The sequence below is a fragment of the Phocoena phocoena genome, chromosome 9 (assembly GCF_963924675.1).
Source record: "Phocoena phocoena chromosome 9, mPhoPho1.1, whole genome shotgun sequence".
Lineage (NCBI taxonomy): Eukaryota > Metazoa > Chordata > Mammalia > Artiodactyla > Phocoenidae > Phocoena > Phocoena phocoena.
In genome coordinates this window covers 37086557-37111186 of record NC_089227.1, presented here as the reverse complement: position 1 = coordinate 37111186, position 24630 = coordinate 37086557, and the positions used below count along the sequence as shown (strand labels likewise).

Below are 24630 nucleotides of genomic sequence, written 5' to 3'. Positions count from 1 at the left end.
AATATAAATAACATTTTTTAGCATTTTAAGCAGAACCATCAAAAATGACCAACACAATATAGTTCAGCTGAGTAGCAGTCACTAAGTACCTATCAAGTCCAAGGTTTGTATTAAGGACCAGAATAAAAAGACAAATGAAACATGTTTTGTGGCCTCAAGGAACTGAAGTCTAGAAGGGGAGGTTGATCTATACCAAATATTTTATAACAGAATGTGATATGGAGCAATAGAGGAATATTTATAAGTAGACCAGGAGATAAAATACTTAATTCTATATGAGGGTATCAGGGAAGGCCCATCAGAGGAAACGGTCTCTGATCTCATTCCAAAGACTGAATAAAACTCAAGCATAGGGATACCCTTCAGGCAAAAAGTGCCAAACAAAGATATAGACGTTGCAGACATCTGCTGGATTTGCATTTTACAAAGAGCATATCCATATAAGACAGACTGCAGGAAGACAACAAATATGAATATGACATTTAGCACCCTTTGCCAATCTTTATTGTACTTGAGATTATGAAATGCCAAATTTTAAAGATTTATGAAGTTAATGTACAAGAAAATATAACCATCAAGTATACCCAGAGTCCCAAATTAATCAGAACAGTCTCAGCTTAAACTTTCTATACTGATATACTACCTAACATGACATTTATTAAACATTTTCATCTCTAATATAGTATTATCAGCAGTTGTTACATTCAAATACATTAAGTTTTGGTAAACCTCTACATTCTACTTTCAACGTCTGCACAGGCTCATCTAGTAGTATGCAAGTGAGACCAACCTACAGTAAAAAAAGAGTTCTCTCCTAACACACAGTTAAATTCCAGAGATGACTAGCAATAACCCTTTTCCTGCCTCTTTCCAGATGCAAGATATTGAACACATGCATGGACAGCCTTAAAAGCGTTCACAAAGTGCATACTAAGAGGAACCCACAGGAACAACTTCTTCCTTTGTATCTCAGGGATGAGAATTACTTGATGCTGTGCTCCTGCCACTCATGTGATGTATCAGCCAACATGGCAACAGCTTACAAACTGCATGAAGCCTTCAGGATTCCAATCAACAGAGCCAACAGGAAATAAGGAAAATGATGGAGCAGGTACTTATGAAATATATACTAGAAACAGATACTGAGCCATCCTGGCAGAAATAGTCTGAAGCTGTTATTCACTGTATAGATTAATATTACAACTATTTACAGGGTTTTTGGTAACTTTTTTGCATTAAACCTTGCTTCTACAGTTACCTCAAAAAAAAAAAACACAGCATGCTTAATAACAAATTAAATTCTGAATGTGTTTCTTAAGAACATGGATGACGATTTCCACTTCTGCCTAGGATATGGAAAGCTGACAAAAACGATGCTCATTTCAGAACAAAAGAAAAACAAAAGCAGAACTTTTTCTCAAAACATCAGAGCTGAGGTCACAGGATAACCAAGTACCCCTAAATCTAAGAAAAGGCATGCCTCCCCCCAAAAGGGAGAGAGTGCCATACAGGCAGGTAAGAAGAAATCACCTAAAAATTCCAACAAACTGTCAAATACTGAGTGGAGGAAACTAGGAGAATGTAGAACCTCTGGGAATCACAGCCACAACAGGAGTGTATACCCACCCGCAGGGTCTTCTTCAGCAACCTGTTACTGGGTGCTCATGAAGAGGTGTAATAATAGTATTTCAAAGTGACTGTGAGTTTAAACTCAAGGTAATCACTAAACAAATGTTTTAGAGTAAGAAGTCAATAGTGATAAGAGGGAATCATAAAATGAGAAATTAATACAAAGGCAGGCAGAAAAAAAGAAAAGGAACAAAAATAAATCACCCAGCAAGATGGTAGGTTTTAATCAAGTAAGTTAATTAACGTGTAACTACACAACGTATCGACATTATCCAGCATGGGGGCCATAGTGCTATCACCGATCACATGAAAAACACACAAATACATAGGTGTGGAGAACCCTCTGCCTCCCTCAACTTGGAGCTCAAAATAGTGTTAACGATGTTCTCCTCAGGCAGAAGCCCTTGGTACACTATTGTCAGAGGTCCCCGCATACACTGCCAACCCCAGTCACCCTACAGTGAACCTCACAATCAGCAGGCCCACTTATAAAATCCACAAATCCAACCAGTCTCCAACATACACACATGAGCAAAAAACCCAGATTTAACTGAAACCCAAGGTAAAACTAAAATGAATGATAAGGTGAAAAAGGCAAAAAATAAAAAATAAAGTATTTCATAGGAGCTAGAAACTATACTGTTAATAAAGACTTAATAACCCCAGCATAACAGTGTCTATACTCATAAAATAAGGATAATATTTAAGAGGATAATATTTAGAAGGGTGGAAAACAGAAAAAGATAATAGAAGACTCAACCACAAAGTCCAATATGTTAAAAAAAAAAAAATCAGGGACTTCCTTGCTGGTACACTGGTTAAGAAACTGCCTGCCAAGGAAACTTACACAAGCCTCTTAGACAGCCTCATCCACCAGAGGGCAGACAGCAGAAGCAAGAAGAACTACAATCCTGCATCCTGCGGAACAAAAACCACATTCACAGAAAGACAGACAAGATGAAAAGGCAGAGGGCTATGTACCAGATGAAGGAACAAGATAAAACCCCAGAAAAACAACTAAATGAAGTGGAGATAGGCAACCTTCCAGAAAAAAAATTCAGAATGATAGTGAAGATGATCCAGGACCTCGGAAAAATAATGGAGTCAAAGATCAAGAAGATGGAAGAAATGTTTAACAAAGACCTAGAATTAAAGAACAGACAAACAGGGCTTCCCTGGTGGCGCAGTGGTTGAGAGTCCGCCTGCTGATGCAGGGGACACGGGTTTGTGCCCCGGTTCGGGAAGATCCCACATGCCGCGGAGCGGCTGGGCCCGTGAGCCATGGCCGCTGGGCCTGTGTGTCCGGAGCCTGTGCTCCACAACGGGAGAGGCCACAACAGTGAGAAGCCCGCGTATCGCAAAAAAAAAAAAAAAAAAAAAAAAAAAAAAGTTTTCCTTTCTCTACATATTCACTGCTTCCTCATATTAGGCGTTTCTGTTTGCTTTGGTCTCTATCTTCCACAGTAAAGTGCATTCTTCACGTGGTATGGTAAACTTGTCAGCTTATATTTAAGAGTGGAAGATTAAAAAGCTATTAAGCAATGAGTGCAGGGGTGGGGTTTGTGAACGGTGAGCTTCACTATACGGAGATGGGGAACCTCTGAGGTTAGTACTCTTAGGTCTGTCTTCTTCGACTAGACATATTACTCAAATAAAACACTTCCAATCTCCAGCCAAGACAGAAAGCCAAGCCGCCAGGATGTTGGCTGCTGAGTGGGAGAAGAGACCATGGGCTTCTCACATTGGGCAGACAATGTGCACATGGTCTGTTAGTCACCGTTTGGGGCAAGGCACTCCTTCCCTCAACTACACCCAGTGTTCTCCCCAGACCGAGGAAGCATTTCACCCCCACCTGTCTCTGTGGTGGTGGTGGTGGGGGGAAATCATAGAGTAGAGAAGGTGATTTAGAGATCAGACTATTTTGAAAATATGTTCCGGCAAAGCCTCCTTATTTTGTCCCCCTTCACTCAGTTCTAGGAGTATCTGGTGCTACCTGAACTTTTGGGGAATTCTATTGTAGTCAATTTTACTTCTTAGCTTTCCCTACAACTCTCTTATAATTCAGCCTTCTCAGATCAACTGCATCAGTTACTATTTATTCACCTGTTTTCTGGTTATTTATTTGTTTGCCATCACCACCTCTCATTCTCCTTATTTCCGTGGGTTCATGTTGGTTTTAATCCCTTGCTAAGTGGATTTAGTGAGGTTTGAGTAGTGAACAAAACTAGATACATGTTCAGTTGGTTATCTTTACCCAGAAGCAGGTAAGTAATTCCATATTGTCATCCACAAAGGTGGCTTCAGTTTATACTCCCATAAACAACACATTAAAATGTAGCAGAGTTCTTAACATGAGGTGAGTCAATAGGACTCAGAGGGACTGGAAAAACCTCTGAAAATAATATTGTGTGTATAATGCAGTTATTTTTCTGGGAAGGGATTCTACAAGTGTCAGAGCTTTTATAACACAAAAAAAGTGAGGAACTATTGTTTTATGGTAATCATATAATGGTCCATGGTTACAAATAATCCGATTACATATCTATTTTTCCAGCTTTAACATCACTCACAGTATTAGTTCTGCAAAGCAGCCTGGGAAGTTTGCCCAACAAAGAATATACACATAAGAGAAAAACTAAATCAAAGGCATGCATGCACAGGTTTCTCACTCTGCAGTTATAGAACCATACTCAGACTGTTTCAAGTAGAAACAAAATAGGCTATCTTACAATGAGGTAAACAATGAACACCTGCATTCAATTTATCATCTGAAAATCAAACTTGAAGCATTTTGCATACATTTACATTGTTTGAATTATGCAATGTATTTGAGAATTACAGGAGAGACAGTTGTCCAAGAAGCTTTGTTCTTACAATATATCCAATCATTTTATGAGTAAATAAACAACCTCAGACTAAGTCCATATGAGGCTGATAACATAAATGCAATCATCAGTCTTCAGGAAACAAATTACAAATGACCTGGCTAAGGACAAGATTTCTATGAGTACCAATTTTTAGAAGAGTTTATACAGAATTACATTTACAAATGGCTTTCAAACACTTATCAGTTAAAACAAAAAACTGTCAGTTTATTCACATTTTTATCAGCTCTACCCAACCAAAAGCCACTATGAACTTATAGGCAAACACCACCCATATGCATCAGTTAAACATTACCTAGAAGATGATACTTCTTTTCTGCATCCAGATAATTAGAGGGAAAAATAACATGGAAAAGTAAATTTCACTGGTAATTGTATAACTGTTTTTAACTATTTCTTTTCAGCTTCACAATCAAATACTGTCAAGCACTATTAAAAACTAAGAGGTTCACTGAATATTTTACTCTTATGTATCTTCTTTGAAAAAGTAAACTGATCGAAGTTAGCAAATAAAATTAAGGAATTGACATAGTGCCCAGAAACCCACTGAGCAGACATATCACACATGCATTGTCCAGCCCCAGGGTCAACAACTAGGGGAAAAACTGAAAAACTGGATCAATACCCAGCTGCAGAGATAAGGTAACTTTAAATTCATGCAGAGAAAACTGTTAGAACAGGGGTCCCCAACCTCCAGGCCTCGGAAGGACAGCGGTCCAAGGCCTGTTAGGAACCGAGCCGCACAGCAGGAGGTGAGCGGCGGGTGAGCCAACAAAGCTTCATCTGCCGCTCCCCATCGCTCTCATTACAGCCTGAACCATCCCTCCCCAAACCCCGACCGTGGAAAAGTTGTCTTCCACGAAACTGGTCCCTGGTGGCAAAAAGGTTGGGGACCGCTGTGTTAGAAGGCTGCTATTGTAATCTCATCAAGAGATTATGAGGGGACTTCCCTGGTGGCACAGTGGTTGACAGTCCGCCCGCCGATGCAGGGGACACAGGTTTGTGCCCCGGTCTGGGAAGATCCCACATGCCGCAGAGCGGCTGGGCCCGTGAGCCATGGCCGCTGAGCCTGTGCGTCCGGAGCCTGTGCTCCACACCAGGAGAGGCCACAACAGTGAGAGGCCCGCGTACCGCAAGAAAAAAAAAAGAAAAAGAAAAAAGGGATCATGAGGATCTGAAATAAATCCAGAAAACAGAGAAGGGAGGGCCCAGAGCCAGAAGCTATTTCGGCATCAACAGGGTTGGTGACATTATTACCCCAGCTGGAAGGTGCAGAAAAAGGGAACAGTTCCATTGGTTAGATTCATGGCATCAGTTTAAGTTCCCTATAGAACATCTAGCAGGAATACTCATAAGAAGCTGTAAATACATGTCCAACATTTATGAGAGAAACAGGAAAAAGAATGATCAAAAAACTTGAGGAGTATCTATCCAGATTCCAAGCAAATATTTATGGAAAAGTTGCCAGGCATCCTTCTCTAAGCACCAGGAAGGATGAATGAGGCTGGAGAAGATATACAAGCAAATACAACACAAAGAGATCAAAGTTAAATCTGTATGTTCACAGGCTGTGGGAAATGAAGAGAAGCACCAATGACTTCATGACATCAGTTCTACTTTTTCTTCAGTGATACAAGTTGCACAAAATTTAACCTGAGTTCAGTGCAACACTTAAAACTGTAACAATCTGCTTTAAACCCCAAACATTATCTCAAGACCAAAACTACGGTTTTAAAATTATCCCACCGTCTCAACAACTTGTCCAATAGCCTCCTGCTGGCCCATTCCTTACACTAATTTTAGTACCTTCAGCCTTCTCCCTGGTTCTCATATTTCACATGATATTTTCAAATGTTTCTTCTGAGTCTCACTTTACAATCTAGTTCCCCCAGCATCAACTGTTGACTTAAACACTGTGAAACTCTGTTTCTAGGTTTTCTATGAAACTCTGTGGCTCCTAAAAACTCTTCTCTACAGCCTAGCCTACATCCTTCAATCATGAAAAGTTAGAGCTAAGAGAACAGGAATTAAATTTGCCTGAACACTAGGCCATTGAGGCTAAAACTAACAATGACAAGCTATTCAGCAATAAAACAGAATAGACTGACATGTGCAACAACATGGATGAATCTCGCAATCATTATGCTTTAGCCTTAGAAACCAGACACAAAAGACTACAAATTTGGCCCCATAGAAGGCAGCAATGACAGTGTGCCAGTGGCAGATCTAGGCTTTAAGAAACTTTGTGTGTTTCCACCCTTTTATACCTGCCACCTCCATGAGAACATGCCTGGATAGACTGCTGGTCAAACCAAGGTGAAAGAATGGAGCAGAGCTGTCCAGCCAATGTACACCCACAGTACAAAGCAGAGCTGCCCCAAAGCACAGCACATGCGTGTGTGCGCGCGCACACACACACACACACACACACACACACACACTTATTGATGAGAGCCTGAACTAAGGCCTGCATGTCCCTCCCTCACCATCAGAGAGCTAGGCTGTGGTCTCTGGGCAGGATGAATCCAGTTACAGACCAGTGAGCACCTATTTAGTAGGACTGTCTGGGGACACTGGGAAGTCGGCCAGGAACACCTGGATTGAAATATTTCTGTAATAGGTAGCATTCTATTCTGAGAAACTTAATAGATTTCCTTAGCAACAAGGAATGGGGATCATTCCATTTGTTGTCAACAAGTATAGACCGTGTGAGGGAAAACACAGCCCAAGCGGTTGGTCACGTTTCTGCTCCTTTTCTACGTATTCTATAGATTCCAGCATGGACCAGCAGAGCATGCCACTGGCAAACCCCAACTCCTCTGTGCCATTACACCTCACTCTGTGCACCAGCCTTTGATGTACTTAGACCCTGTGTTCAAAATGAATTACACTGGCCCTTGCCACCTCTAGTACAGATGGAGGCAAATACATGGTACACCACTAACAAGGCCTAGGGAAAATGAACACTCTTCTATACACAATCACTATCCTCATTATCCTTATGTAATCCATCCAATAATGTAACAACTGAGTTCTATAAGACAGAATTTTAATTTCATCCTTCTCATTTTTATCACAACAGGCAAAGTGCCGGAAACAATGTGAGGTTTTCCAACTTTGCCCAAATTTATCTGCTCCTGTTCCAATAATTAAGATATCGATGAGATATTGTACTTGAATCTTTTAAACAATATTGGGTGCTGGCCGTGCCCTCCCCACCCCCCACCCCTTTTTGGGAAAGAAAATACCCGATCTACAATCCCTGCTAAGAAAGCATCAACCTTGTTTTTTTTCCTGTCATACCCATTCCTCCCCAACCCCACTCCATAGGTTCTGCTGACTGGTCTATCGGTGGGGACCTATCTCTAGAGCAGCCAGTCCAACAGATGATCAGTAGCTTATGATCTGGGTGAACGGGCTGATGAAGGCTCTATATGCCCAAAGTTTGCACTAGGACGTGAGGAAAGAATTTGCCAGTTGAGAAAGGAAGTCAAATCTACTATGGCATGCACTCCTCTTGGAGCGCGAGGTTGTGGAAACTAAATCTGAAGTTACAGAAAAACAGAAATCATAAATTTAGAAGATGAGGTGAAAAAAATGGATTAATCATAAGGCAGCAAAACCCCTAGAAGTAACTCAGGTCTCAACAGCTTGCCAGTTACCAATGAATTCTCTTTTTCCAATAACTTACATGTCCTTCTTGGGAAACTTTTAATCTCTCTTCCTCGTAAACTCAAAAGCTAATCAGGGAACTTCCATAGACAGTGGAAAGTTCCAATACCAATAAAAGTTCCTGATAGACGCAATTATCTCAAAATCCTTCTGAAAGATTGTATAACTACCAGCATCACTGATGATTATTCATAAATATGACGAATTATCCAAAAATCTTTTCCAAACCAAAATGACAAGACTGACTATTCTCTGCAAGAATGCTACCTGGGTACCCCTGTCACAGCATATTTGAAGTCTCCAGAGTCTTAGCTCATTAGTATCAACACAGGTAGACTCTTCTCCCATGCACTGAACATTCAAAAAATTCCATTTTTAAAACCTTAAAGTAAACTTGTACAATGGAATATATCGACCATACAACCAACGTTGAAAGAAATGGCACTCCTTTTTGAACCATGTTTTGGGAACATATAATGAACTTGGCAATATAATAGGTAAGTGATAGTCTGTCCGTAAACTACTGTGAAAAAATTTAGTCTTTATACTCAAAAAGCATAGTGCAGTAACACCTTTTCATAAGATTGGGATATGTTTTAATAAAAACAAAAAACAAATTTTGGTGATAGTACAAAGGACAAAACGTAGGACTCATACCCAACCCCAGCTCTCAGTCCTCTGAAAGAACTGCATTCCCTCCCAGATTAATAATTATTTCCTGAGTGTTGACATTTATTCCCTGCTATTCAATGTAAGCAAAAGCACATTCTCTTTCCAAAAGGAATATCGTGATATTAAACAGACATCCAACATAGAAAGGCCTAGATGAACTACCAAAAACAAAAAAAAAATACAGGAAAAGAAACAGCTCTGATTAGTTTTCATTGTGAAAATATCAAGAGTAGGAAAGACATGTAGATATCAAAGAAGGAAATCCCTCTTAAAATCTGGATATCCTGGGATCAGGATAGATCACCTGTCTTACAAAGCCTATCACAGAGGTCTTATTCTCTAGGGAATCCTCACATTAGAAGATTTAATAGCCATCAAGTCCATTATGAGTTAAAATTACCTGAATTTGTACGCATTGGGACCACAGAAAAGCTGAAGCAGTAATCCTGAAAAAAGTAATGAATCTATGTTACATCTATGTTAATCAGTTATGTATGTGTTATGTTTTCAGCTTAAGAAGAAGATTCAAAACATACCTAAATAATTCTTGCCAAATCTTTAGTTTGTTAAATTGTGTAATTTTTTTCCCCAGAAAGTACAATGCTTGTGAAAGACTCAGGGAGAATATACTGAACACAAGAAGCTATCTCTTGATCATTCAAATGCACAGCCACAAGATAGAACAAGCTTCCTCCCTGGTGCAATTCCAAATAGGACCAATTTAGGACCAATTTTATCCAGTGTCTAAACACTATCAAATCACAAACATGCCACATTTGCCCCACCAGGGACCATTTCTAGTTGCCTTGCTGCAATGTCAAAGAAAAACTAGAAGTTTGAAAATTTATGTCTTTCCAGGTTAGAATAAAATGAAAATTAGCACCTTGAATAAGACATTCCAGTTCACTTTTATCATGTTTTTTTTTCTGTTTTTCCTAAAAGAATCAAAATATTTTGTATCGGCCTTTCAAATCATCACCTAAAAGAAACAGCAGTTCTTTTACTTTCTCCTTTCCCAAGAATGCGGAGTTCTCCAATTCACTCCAGGTCAAACTCTGATTATATTCAAATATATCTCGGCCTTGGGGAAAAGCAAGGGAAGGTGGCCAGCACTCAAGGGTATCAAGTAACAAGCACCCTAACACTTTTTTCAAAGTGCATCTTGTGCAAACAGAGAAACGGTAACTCCAAGGGAATAGCCATTGGAGAGATGTATATACTCTCCCCAGGATGAAATATTTTTTCTTTCATACATTCGATTCACTAAAAATGTTCTTAAGTGGTGATTTTTACCCTAAAACTGTATGCTTATTAAGAAATTATATCAATATATACACTCATATCAATGCACACATATCAGTATCTACGTATGATATATCAACAGAGGCACTAAAAAGGGGGAGATCCTCGGTTCAGCAACAAAGGTGCAACGTGCAACACTCACTCCCCTTGCCTTGCACAGAAGTGAAAATTCACCACACCTGACCTTGGTATATTCCACATCATGGACTTGCAACAAAAATGCCAGGCCATATTCACCACACATTGTCTTTGCCAAAGGCTAAGAAACCGTATGATTCGTCTTTTTTCTCAGTTTCTCCATAAAAATCAGATTAAAGAGGCTTCCTGTTGTAACTTCCATTTTATTTCATATTTTTGAAAGCCATATGTGTTTCACCGTAGAGAAAGATGATACTGACACGTCCACTCATTGTAGAACCGTTGGTGAGAGAACATCTTTTAATTTCTTTTAACTTTTAGAGGTTTTTCTTTTTTAATGGTTTCTCCTCCTGTCGTTTATTCCTTGGTATTATTTTATTCAGTTTCCTAAAAGATTTGAGAGTCCTGACTTAATTTTTAACTGAGGAACTTAAATATCCTGGATGTTTCACTGTACAAATGCGATGATTAAATACAGAACAATCTAAGCAGACCACATTCAAAAGACCAGTTTTACTTCAATTTTACCATAAATTAAAAACACTACAAAGCACTACATTTAGATTAAATCATAATACTCTTGCAAATCAATTCCTAAGTTGTTGCTTTGCTTGTAAGAGCCACAGATAAGTAACTCTACCTCTAGTTTGCATAATGGAATACTTCCTACTATGTTTTCAGCGAGAACCTGTGGTAATTTGGGGTCATTTTTAACATGATTGCCTGCTAACCACCACACAACACAGCACACACCTCAGGCCTCAGCAGGAAAAGTGGATCCTTTAGCAATGGCTGTCTAGGCAGCTGGAGTTAAATCACTGAAACAATTAAAAGATTTTAACCCCACTGCAGGAAACTTCACCAAAGGCACAACTTTTAAAAGAAAATGTTTCTTCATACAGTTTTAATCACTGATTATGTCCAAGAGGTACATCAGACTTATTTAAGGCCCTATGCAAAATGAAGTTAACACTGGCACTAGTTAGGAGCCTGCGAGATAATGAATGCATTATTTTATCCACTACTTCATTGCTAGCATTTCTACCTGTGCCTGATAAAAATGCAAAGAAATTTTTAATCAAATAGTAGTGTATTTTAAAACTATATTCCAGAGGTATCAAACAGATTCTTACAAAACTTTAGTGGTAATCATATGGCTCTGGAAACCATACACTACTGTCACCTGGATTACTTGAGAACAGTACATCTGTACTAATTTAATAAACAATCTAAGATTGTTTTTAGAGTGTAGTCAGATCTTCCACTGTCCTTAGATTATGTACAAATAGTATTTGATTAACGATTAAGGAACATGGACTTCAATCTGAAAGTATTAAAGTATACATGTGAAAAATTAACTCCTGAGAGATACTGCCTTATCCTGTGACCAACCTTTTTTTCTCAACTGTAAACTTCACAGTAATAGTATAAATAATCCCACACACGAGTACATGTATGCACACACAAAAAGCCAGCATTCGTAAAAAGCCAAAGATTTCACAGTCAGATTAAGCCTTAAATTATGTACTTTCATAAGGAATCTCTTTAGTTAAAAAAAACAAAAGGCCTAAATAAAATCTAATTCTCCTGTGGTTGCAAAGGACATAAAAAGGACAACTTCCTAGAAACTATGATATTAGTTAGCCACAAGTAAAAGAAATACTGCATTCAACTGAGGGATTTTTAGATCAGGTTAAACCAGCAAATGTACCTGCTTGTTTCAGCAGTTTTCAATAGCTTTCCCTCAATTTACCAATCTAGAAAAGGTAAAGCTCAGTCATCAAGGATCAGAAGCTGAAAATAACTTTCATTTTCCTCTAGCTTTCTTTCTTATAAGTAATAAATTCCATGAAACTGTAACATCTTAAAGATCACAATAAAACGCACTCATCCATTACACATATACCCACAAACTAACAACTACCATATGTCAGGAATTCTGCAAAGCAATAAGAACCAATTCATTGCATTCTTAAAGTTCTACGGCACAAATAGGAATTTTTAAATTTTGTCAATTTTTAAAAGCCTCATTATTACCCACACTATTTTTATGATACAGCTTAGCAAAAATAAGTAGATTTCTATTCCCCAGAAAAATACGTAAAACAAGATTGCCTTCACCTTTTCTTGCCACTGCTCCTCACTTGCCTTTACCTCCCCTTTAGCTGTAACTGAAAAGTTAAAATACATGACAATTGTCTCCAAGTCCATCAGTTTTGTGCAGAAGTACACTATTTTCTGAGTTTTATTAGCTGTGATCCACAGCAAATGTTCCTTATGCGAATAAGTTCAGGAAATGTTAACTTCAACATAGTTCAGCAACTTCCATTTCAGAGACTTTAGTTTACTAATATGCATTTTGAATATTCGAAGGGGAATATGTCTAGCATTTCCCAAGTATATTTCACCAAGAGATCTTTTTCCAAAACTTACTCTCTTCAAGAACAATGTTCCATGGAACACAGCTTGAAAAATTATGATTTAACCCTTCCTACTTCAACTTTTCCAAAAATATGCTCACAGTCTATGTCCCTCTTCTAGTGTCTCTCCCTCTGTTTTCTTTTGTCTTTGTTTCTCTGTCTTTTTCTCTTTCTCTATTTCTCCTCTCCTCCCGCCCTCATCTCTGTATCTATTTCTTTCTCATCCTTTTTACTCTCCCTCTTCCCCTCACTTCCTCCCTCTTTTCCTCTGTCTCTCACACACACACACACACAGCACCTATTTCAGAAAAGTCTAACCACTGGTTTCATGCCAACCGTAGCATCTATACAGTAATAATGAGCCTGTATTTAACAACAAGTGAGATTTTGATTATATACCCTAAGAATTGAGTTTCAACTCACTAGTTCAGTGTAGGCATGTGCTTTGTATTAGACACTGATGTTCTTGTTTCCAGAAACATCTCTTAAGTAAAAGCTTAAACACTTTGCCTATTTAATCACAAAGGGCATTAAGCCACTAATTCCATCTAATGTGAAAATTACTAGTCTACTAGTCTACTACTAGTAGTCTAACAGGAGACTAGTCTAATAGGAGAAAATATGCCTGATCTGCTAATTTAGCATATCTACTTAACTGTAATTAAAACATCAAAGCAGACACAAGCACATTTTAGAGAAAGATATTTCCAATTTAAAGAACAAGACATTTAGAAGATATTTATTTAGTACTAAAATATAATTTAAAATAACATGGTGGATATAACATGTATATAAATAGTATACATAGTATCAACTTCTGCATATTTGGTTCTTTCATATCTGACATTAATACTCCTAAACTCAGGAGTAACTGACTTACAAAAATCATGTGAAAAATCAAGTAATAAAATTACTTGTTGCGACTCCCCTGGCGGTCCAGTGGTTAAGACTCTGTGCTTCCACTGCAAGGGGCATGGGTTCGATCCCTGGTTGGGAACTAAGATCCCACATGCTGCGCGACACAGCCAAAAAAAATAATAAGTTACTTGTTGAGGGGACTAAGCAAAAAGAGCTAAGTATTCCAAAAATGCTTTCTTCCATAACAACAACAAGAACATTGGCAGATATTATGAAAATCAGCTTTCTAAGAACTCTGCAAAGTAAACAAAGGCATGCGACGATCTGTGGAATTGTTCAAACACATAGCACTAAATCTTGGTAAAAATAGTTAATGTTGTAGAATTTTAATTTACCCTGTTCTGCCACACATTCTCTTCTGAGCATGACAGCCCTGAAAACCAACTGCCTACAACCACAATGAAAACCAGAAGCCTGGCAGCCCCTGGATAAGGTAAAACAAGGCTGGAGCTTCTCAAATCCCAATTCCCAGGTAACTGCCATAACTTGACCTGTCCAGAAGTTCCCTGAAAAGTCCAAATCCAAAGGTTTGTCTTTATTTGACTTGAGTCAGAGCTTTCCAATGCAGTGTTTCCTTGAGGGCATTAGCTACATACTATCAATGCTAATTGTTTATTAGTGCAGCTGCCTAATGTGGTTTTAACAATTGAAAATAAGCTGACCAAACAATTAAAAGGAAAAGCTGGAAAATGAGATGTCCACAGGGGATTTTGAAAAGCTCCAACTATTCCTAGGAATCTAGAAAAGGCCACATACATGCATAGGGCTGTGCACATAACAAGACCTGAAAATGCCCTATGCTCTCATTTCTGGCTGACATTTTGCATCTTCACAAGCTGGGAGTGAGAACTAAGGCAGAGTTGTAACTGCTTTTCTGAGTATAGCAAGTGTGCCCCTACACACACAGAGAGCCCTTAGGCAAAGCTGGGAAAATTGTTAGTTCCAGACATTTAAGGAAATCTCTAACCATTAGCCAACTGCTACAAGCTAACTTAGCGGACTTCAACGGCTACATATGACTAAGGATACGAGTTCAGGAAAGTTATTAAACAGTAGAAACAAGCAATATTTACAACAGTAAATGCTAAGGGGATGGGTTCTGATTTTCATAGTTGCCATATTAGTAAAAATATCCAGTTTAACAAAAAAAAATTCAGATACGCAAAGAAAATGAAACATAAGTAGAGAATAATCATGGGCGAGAAACTGTCCTGAAGAAGCCTAGACTTCGGATTCACTTATAATAACTTCAAATAAGTTTTTAAAAAATAAGTTCAGTGAAGGAAACCATGTCTAAAGAACCAAAGTATGAGAAAGTTGCCTCATCTGTTAGATGATATTAATAACGTAGAAATTACTAATAAGAACCCGATAGAAATTCTGCAATTGTAAACTAAAACACAAATGAAAAATTCACTAGACACACACAATATGGTTGAGTAGTCAGAAGAAACAACTGGCACATTGAAGACAGGTCTCCTGTGTTGGTATGCTTGATGATGTCCCACCTAGAAGGAAAGGAGAAAAAGGGGCAAAAAGATTTTGCAAAGAAGTAATGCCTGACTACTTCTTAAATCTGATGAAAAATGATGATTTATAAATTTAACTAAATTTAAGCTCAATGAACTCCAAAAAAAACAGACAGGAAGAGATACACGTCTGGATGCATGACAGTCAAATTGTCAAAAAACCAAGAAGAATTCTGAAAGTAACAAGTAACTTATGCATAGGATTCACTATTAAAGTTAACAATTTCTTAACAGAAACCATGGAGGACAGAAGGCAGTGGGAAAACATATTCAAAGTGCTGAAAGAAAAAGATTGCCAACCAAGAATTCTATATCCAATGAAACAATCTTTCAAAAATGATGTAGAAATTAAGACATTCCCAGGTAAGCAAAAAGTGATAGAATTTGTAGACAGAAGGGTCTACAAGAAATACCAAAGGGAGTTCTTGAGGCTGAAATGAAAGGACACTAGATAGCAACCTGAATCTACATAAAGAGTACCAGTAAAAATAACTACGTACATAGGTAAACATAAATGATAATATACATGTAAACATTTTTGTTACATGTATACATTACATGGTAAACATTTTTGGTTTAACTTTTTCTCCTTCTTAAAAGACAATTGCATAGAGCAATAATTATGAGTATTGAAGGGCATGCAATGTATAAAAATGCAATTTATATGACATTATAGCACAAACTAGTGTATGCAAAGTATAGAATAGGAGAGTATTGCTGACTCTTACATTGTTTAAGGAGTAAATCATGTTGATTCTTTTAATATCAGAAAAATTTCAATTAAAAAAATTTTGTAGGACTGGGGCTTCCCTGGTGGCACAGTGGTTAAGAATCCACCTGCCAATGCAGGGGACACAGGTTCAAGTCCTGGTCTGGGAAGATCCCACATGCCGCGGAGCAACTAAGCCTGTGCACCACAACTACTGAGTCCGCACGCCACAACTACTGAAGCCTGCGCGCCTACAGCCCATGCTCCACAAGAAGAGAGCCACAGCAATGAGAAGCCCACGCACTGCAACAAAGAGCAGCCCCCACTCACCGCAATTAGAGAAAGCCCACGCACAGCAACGAAGACCCAACGCAGCCAAAAATAAATAAATAAAATAATTTTTTTTTAATTTCATGAAGAACAATTATTTTAAGAAAAATTATGAAGGACAGACAAACATAACTGTAGGCAGTACTCAACCATCAACTCACCAGTCTTGGGACTCTGCTGTAATGTCACTCTCAGTAGTATAAAACTTATGAAATATGTACAATTATCCCACTTTTTATATAGGAAATTCACTCCCCAAGTGTAAGCAATCTGTCATTAAAGCTGAAACATTTACTCGGGTTATTTTCACCAGAACCCAAATGATTTCCTTTAGTCCTCTGCATCATTAATATATAAATTAAGATATATAATGTGTAAAGGTTTTGTTTACTCATTGCTAAGCTAACTTCCCTATAATAACACTATTATTTATTCTCACATAAAGTCTTTTATTGTATAGGTAAGTGTTCTAATGTATTTTAAAAATGCTTGTAGTGAACTGCCACACCAAAATAAAATACACTAGAGAACATAATCAATTTCAACTAAAAATATAAACCTATATTTTCCAAGTTTTTAGTTTTTATAAGGGATGTATATATATATATATATATATATATTTTTTTTTTTTTTTTTTAACTGAGTGGCTATTACATGCTAGGCATTGGGCTCAGCACTGAGGGTAACATAGTGAACAAGACAAAGTCCCTACCCTCTTGGACTACAACTTACAACTTATAGGGGAATAAAGATAAGAGACATGTAAACCAGACCAAATAGATAATTACAGATTACAATCAGTAACAAGACTAACCATAATGAGAGCCAACCAGTCAAGCCCAGCTTATATCAACCAACACCCAGCCAACCTGCAAACCAAGCAAGGGAGAAGAGTTGTTGCATGCCATGGAGTTTTGGGGTTATTTGTACATAATGACATCTGACCAGCACTTGCAACATCAGGCACTGTACTAGGAGCTTTCCATGTGTTACCTCACCCAAACTTCCCACTGATCCTTCGAGATAGATAATATTTTTAGCCCTATTTAACCAATAAGGAAATTGAGAATAACAGGTTGAATAACCTGCTTACAGTCACACTGTTAATAAGTGTGAGAACCAAGAATCAAACCCAACTGGTCTAATTTTAAAGTCCTCTGGCTCTTTATTACTTTGATTGTGTCCCTTCTCCTAAGTTGGCTTCAGTCTGCTAACAATAGTATCAGTAAGTACATCCTTACCCTATTTCTTTTCTAGCACTCATGGATGTAGGTTATAGAAAATACACTACAAACTCAAATTGGTGTTTCCAGATTTACTTTTCTTGTTCTTGCCGCCTTACGGAGCTCCTTTACCTGGGTGCAAACTAGACAGTGCTACCAAGCTTTGATACCATTTAAAATGATTACACTGTTTTACCTTCCAGAAAATAGAAGTTACACCAGCAAAATGAATTTTACTATGTATCATTTAAATTAGATTATTAAAAAAATTTTAATTAAATTCAGTTTTTACAAAAATGTCTTACTGAAAATAATATTTTTCCAGATGACATTGTAAGTATACAATTTGATAGTGACAACATTCTCCTGGAAAAAAATATATAATGGCAAGAATGCTCCTTTTAGGAATAAACTAAAATTAGTAAATTCCTTCATCCGAATCAAGAAAGCCAGGGTAAGTATAAAAAGTGAAATGTATTTAATATGCAGCACTCAACGCACAGTTCACTTTTTCACGTAATATTATACTGCTTTATATACCACCAGGACATGATATAACATGATGATTTGTACTATGGTTGAAAACAAAGGGCATTTATGCTTTCCATAATCCATCAAAATCAGGTATGAAGTAGACTAACCTACTTCTAATGACAGGAAGTCTGTGACTTCCTGATGCTCTTAATTCCATTTAGTATTTTGTGGTAGGAAACACACAGACTGCACGAAAGGATATAACCTATCGTTAACAGCCTAAGGAAGCTTCGGACATTTACCCTTTTTTTTTTTCCTTTTTTTCTAACTTATAAATAAACTTGAGATCTTTAAGGGAAAGAAAAAAAAGTCTGGCTAAAGCATCTTAGAATTTTTAGTTTTTCTTAGAAATGGAGGATACAAAATTTTTCCTTGCAGTTTTCTTATTATCCTAAAGATAATAATGGGTAAGAAAAGGGTGTGTTTCCAAGAAAGGAATTTAGTGTCATTAAACACGTAAGTTTAATAGAATGTTTCCTGAACCTCCACACTGAACTACAGCCATCAGAAATTAACAGAGTCAGTCATCCTATTTATTGCTACTATTTCAAATACACTCATTGCCCTATGGCATGTATATCAAAAAATATTCAACATTAGAACCAAATCTCAAAGTGAAACCAAAAAGATGAAAACCACACAGGTAAAGACAGACAACATGCTAATAAAAATGCACTGCTGAATATATTCACAACTAACCAGCTAAGGACACAGTCTCCAGTCTTTTCAACTAACCAGCTAAGGACATAGTCTCCAGGCTTTTCATCCTATGTTATCAAACCTTATTAAAAGGTATTTGCGGGCTTCCCTGGTGGCGCAGTGGTTGGGAGTCCGCCTGCCGATGCAGGGGACACGGGTTCGTGCCCCGGTCCGGGAGGATCCCACGTGCCGCGGAGCGGCTGGGCCCATGGGCCATGGACGCTGAGCCTGCGCGTCTGGGGCCTGTGATCCGCAGCGGGACAGGCCACAACAGTGAGAGGCCTGCCTACCGCAAAAAAAAAAAAAAAAAGGTATTTGCAAAAGCAATTATACCTTTTTATGGGCAATTATTATCAAAATGTACAAAATAAAGCATGTTGTTGTTTTAAGAATCAGTTACAGGAAACATAACAGGTAATCAGGCTCTAATTTTTATCTTGTTTCTGCCATTTAATACATATTGACCTTTATAAGTACCTTGACTTCTTAACTACCAATGGGAAAATCACCTACCAGTTATTCTTCCTTCGATATCCCACTCTGTGAACTAGTTTCCCTTTCGCTCTGTGTGAATCAAAAATTTGATGCTAATTTAACAAAACTCCTAGATGAGGCCAAAGAGGACATTTTAAATCAGTTTCGAAGAATCGAATAATCTTAAAGACACATACACTCCTGCCCGGTCAATCCCCATTCTAAACACACTTCCTGTGACTTCCCTGGTGGTACAGCGGTTAAGACTCTGCTCTCGCAATGCAGGGGTCCTGGGTTCAATCCCTGGTGCATGAACTACAGCTGGCATGCTGCAACTAAAGATCCCAGCAACTAAAAATCCCACATGCCGCAACTAAGACCTGGTGCAGCCAAATAAATAAGTTAATTAAATCTTTTAAAAGATGATTAAAAAAATAAACACACTTCCAACTCACACAGCTCTCAGGAACAGATGTAAACGCCTGCCCAAAGTGGATGCTTAGACCAACAGGCACCTAAATAAGAACTGTCAAAGCAAAGGGCAAGTAGCTCTAAACCAATGGGGATTCATCACTTGTTCAATGAATACATTCTAACATCTGTTACGTAGAAATTTTAAAAGAAGAAATTATCATTGAATAAAAATGTGATGTGGTTATACATGTTTTAGTTCTGTATGCTAAAGAATCAATTATTACTGGAGTTTTGCATACAAAGGCCAGTACGTTTCCCCACTGAAACAAACCTGGTTTTTTTTCCCCCACTAAGTTAAGCCTGAAATCTCTTTCAAAGCAACTGTTTCTTCTCTAACACAGTGTAAAATATCCTGTGGGGATTCATCGGGTAAATGCATTTACCACTAACTCCTCATATGTTTAACTCCATCCTGCTAGCAGCTTAGTTTGCTTGGGCTGCATTAATATCTCATGCCCATTTATGCTCATGTAACCAACCAAATGACCGCTGGATGGTCCTTTCCATCTCTACTCATCTCAGTGGCTTGACAACTTATATATCCCATCCACGCTCAATAACAAAGTATAATTTGAACAAGAACAAAATTTCAGGGAAAAAATTTTAGGTTACTTACCACTCTCAACATTATGAAACTTAAAGAAATTAAGTTTAAAGCATTAGCTGTAAGTTTTTACATGTGAACACTTTACTAGGGACTAAACAAACTGAAGCCAACAATGGTCTTACAATAATGTGTAATAACTTCCATTAATTGCTGCTATTTCCAGTTATTTCCTTCTCAATAACCCAGCAAACGTATTAACCCCTTTCCTGGTCAAAAATACCAAGACTCAGAAAAGTATAGCAAATTACTGAACATAAAAGTAGCAGTGGGCTTCCCTGGTGGCGCAGTGGTTGAGAGTCCACCTGCCGATGCAGGGGACACGGGTTTGTGCCCCAGTCCGGGAAGATCCCACGTGCCGCGGAGTGGCTGGGCCCGTAAGCCATGGCCGCTGAGCCTGCGTGTCCGGAGCCTGTGCTCCGCAACGGGAGAGGCCACAACAGTGAGAGTCTCGCGTACCGCAAAAAAAAAAAAAAAAAAAAAAAAAAAAAGTAGCAGAAACCAAACACAAACCCAGACCTGTGTGATTCCACATTTCTTACTTGTACAGCATGATGAATGTGGTAGATTAAAGAGAGCCACAAACTCCTTGTGGGGAGGGGGTGTTTGTTTTCCCTCTCCTTAAATATACGGGCTGGACTCTAACCGTTCTGACCTATAGAGAAGGACAGAACTGACGGAGTTCCAGCTCTGGGCACAAGCTGTAACAAGACCCGCAACTTCCACCTTGATCTCTTGGAACCCAGGCTATCTTCAAGTTTACTGTCCCATTCTTCAATTCACTGTTGATTACAGTGAATAGACTCACTATAGGTTTTTTAATCCAGGATATATTTCCATTCTCAGATTTTCATTTGATTTCTCACTCTTTCCATATTTGTCTTGAAATTCCTCATCACTCAACCATTCTATCAACCTTGTATATCAATTCATGTCTTGTAAATTCTTCAACATTTTTTTTTTTTTTTTTTTTTTTTTTGCGATACGCGGGCCTCTCACCGCTGCGGCCTCTCCCGTTGCGGAGCACAGGCTCCGGACGCGCAGGCTCAGCGGCCATGGCTCACGGGTCCAGCCGCACCGCGGCATGTGGGATCTTCCCAGACCGGGGCACGAACCCGTGTCCCCTGCATCGGCAGGTGGACTCTCAACCACTGCGCCACCAGGGAAGCCTCAACATATTTTTTCTTCAACCTATTTATCATAGTTATTTTAAAGTCTTATACTGCTGCATCCAACCTTGGGGTCTTTTTCTATTTACCTCTTAACATGAGTCACTCTTACCTTTTTAATGTTTAATAGTTTTTAAATACATACTAGACACTGTAGAGGATATATTTTACTAACTATAGATTGTTGTTTTCCATGATGTTTCCTGGGAAGTGGTACTCCTAAAATGTGGTCCTCTTAGAATACTGATGAAAAGCCCAAGGTGTTTACCAATGCCCTTTGCATAACAAGACTCCAACTCCAAACCCTGTCTTCCTTTGGGGTGAGCAGCTCAAGTCTCTGCTCATCTTCTCCAGGCTTCCAGTTGATGTTCTTCCCTGGGGCTCTTGGAATATTGCCCCACACATGCACAGCCCAGGAGTCAGCAAAGGCTTGAGGAAATTTTATATGCATGTATCAGGCCTCCCTCCTCTGTGGCTCCTTATGTGCTGGAAGAGCTCCCTCAATGGCGAACTTCCCTGGCAGCTCCAAACTCCATCCTCTGGTTTCTCAGGATTAAAAAAAAAAAAAAGCTTTCTGCCTTGCCACTACAGGGACTGAGAAGTCACCTCAGGGAAAAGCACTTCATGCATCATTCTATGTTCAGTCAGGAGTTGTAAATTACACAAAAATTTCAACAGAAGAGATTTAATGTACAGTATTATTAACTATGTACAATAGTTACACTAAGAAATAATAAAACAGAACTCTAAAAAGCATACCAACTCTGAAGGAAAACACCCAAGGAAGGAACAACTTGGAAAGAAGAGGGTGTGGGGCCTCTATCCAAGGCTGAGATTCAAATCTCATTGGAGAAGGTATGGCTGTAGCCCACTGGATGGTGGAGGAGTTTAGCAGCTTGACCTGGGCCAGGATGGTACACAGTCAGCCAGCCAAGGCTGGCATTTCAGGAACCAGGGATGAGGAAGACTGGTAAGCTGGGAGCCCCTCTGGATGGCCCGGAGCCTGAGACTGATGAACAAGGAACTGCAGACAGGGACTGACAAGCCCAAAGCCTCCTGCTGGAATGCCACGAAACCAAGGCTGGCACACACACAACTGTGGTCCAGGACTGCAAACGGGAAATCCTCCACCGGCCTGTCAGCAGGCAGGAGCTGGCAGGCAGAGAATGGCAGGCCAGAACTCGCATCAAAAACTCGTTCAAAAGTGAGTGGCACTGAATGCCACACACACACGCTGCTGGCAGCTGCAGAGCCAGCAGGAATGGAAGCACACCAGACTTGGGACGAAAATCCCCTTCCTTTCGCACCCTCCGTTGCAAAAGAGAGATGTCCACGGGATCCAGGAACGCAGTGAAGAGTGGATTTAGAGTTGAGTGGCACACCATACATATGTGGATCTTACCTAGTGTGATCGCCTTCTTTCAAGGGTTGAATTCTTTCCAACTTTTGCACACTTTTGGTCCTCATTGCTGTTATACAAACACAAATATATACATATATATCTCATCTCTCTTTCTGTATTCATGTCTCTGTCTCTCTCAAGAGAGAGAGATTCTGGAATTTATCATTTTTATCCACTGAAGAATTGGCTGCTCAAGCACTTCTGTCCTTAAAAGGAGCCAAAAGCCCTGGGAAATGATTTGACACAGAACCTAGAGAATACCATAAGCAGAGAACTACCACTATTTTGTTTCAGACTACCCACTGTGAGGTTTATGAGGTATATGGCCATCTTGGCATTCACAGTGCTCCTAAGTTTCACTAAAAATAAACCCTTGTCCAAAATATTCTCAGTAAAAAAAAAAAAAAAAAATGATTCCACTCACTCTAAAAGAAATTGAGTTCATTCAAAAACCTATGAAAATGTCTCCTTTAATGGTCCAGATAATGCTAAACTACATCTCAAGCTCGTATTTTGAAACATCAAACTCTTTCTCAAGATATTAATGCCCACATATGACAACGTCCATAAAATAATGACAAACTTTGAAATCACATGCAGGGCAGAGATTAAAGTTTTATTTGTTGTAAGTCCACAATACCTCAGAACGTGTTGCAGGGCACACAGTTTGAAGGGTTGGCCCACACACAACTATTTCAGATATGACTAATCTCTACAACAAAGGTGGTTCCCAAACACGCCAGATGTAATATAGTATAGAGTTAATAATCTTTTTTATGTCTCTATATATGACTTTTCAATGTTCTAGGCAACAGCCCAATAACACAAAACCCTGCCGGAACCACTTAAAAGCAAAACTTTCTTTCTGGTTCTTTTGGCAACACTTTGTGAAACACCCAAGAAGAAAGCTATATTACAAACTCAAACAACTCTGGCATCGAACAGCATGGAAAATTGTTACTTGATAAGAGACATGTGTATCTTTTAAAAATGCTAAGAAAATAATTTAGCAACGGCAAAAAACAGTAAGAGCTGCTTGTACGACATTGTAAGTGGACACGGTATGGACAAAACTCCACAGTTGAATTAGATGTATCAGTCTGGGGAGTAATATATGATAAGGGATTATAGGAACTAGACTTCAGGATGTGTGCTGCTAGGGAAGCTGTGCACTGGAAAGGTACGTTCAAGGATCAGAGAAGGCTTCACTGATTAGTCAATCTCACTAGACAAGCACATCCCACCACCAAAGGCAGAAGGTGAGGGGAAGTCACGGAGAGGTCTGTGCAGCTACTGCCTCAATTGGTCCCCAGGCCAGGGTCTGTCTGGTGGTGAACTGGGGTAACAGTCAATGGCTCTAATAGTCAGGTAGACAAGGCAGACGGAGTGAGGCAGTGAGGACAGGGTGAAACTACCAGGCATCTTTGTGCCTGTTGGTCACACCATCTAACAACAAAAAGACCTTCAGAGAAAAATGGCTTCTGCTTCATTTCAGCCTTCTAAAACTCATTCATATTGTTCTTTTGGCCAACCTAACAAAGAAAAATAGTTCCCAAATAGCCAAATTGACACAGCAAAGCCTACCACAGATGGGTGTAATTCAGGTATCCACTACCATAGGATATAATTCAGAGATGCACAGAACTGTCATTAATTCACCCGCTTAACAGAACAGTTTGACAGGTCTAAATAAAATTTTATGAATTTTAAAATTTATATGCCTTCATGATAAAGTATCTCCTCACCATACTTTTTCCATCACTCTCCAATTTTTCTAAAATAAAAGAACCTCACAGGGGATTTTAAGTTCTTAAATCTGCCTGCAAAACTTTTTTTGGCCAGGAACT

The 24630-nt window shown here is 38.9% G+C and overlaps 1 protein-coding gene across 3 annotated transcripts in view; it reads right to left on the bottom strand.

Moving 5' to 3' along the window:
* CRPPA (CDP-L-ribitol pyrophosphorylase A) overlaps positions 1-24630 on the bottom strand; it is a 296085-nt gene that overhangs the window by 205659 nt on the left and 65796 nt on the right. The window lies entirely within an intron of this gene.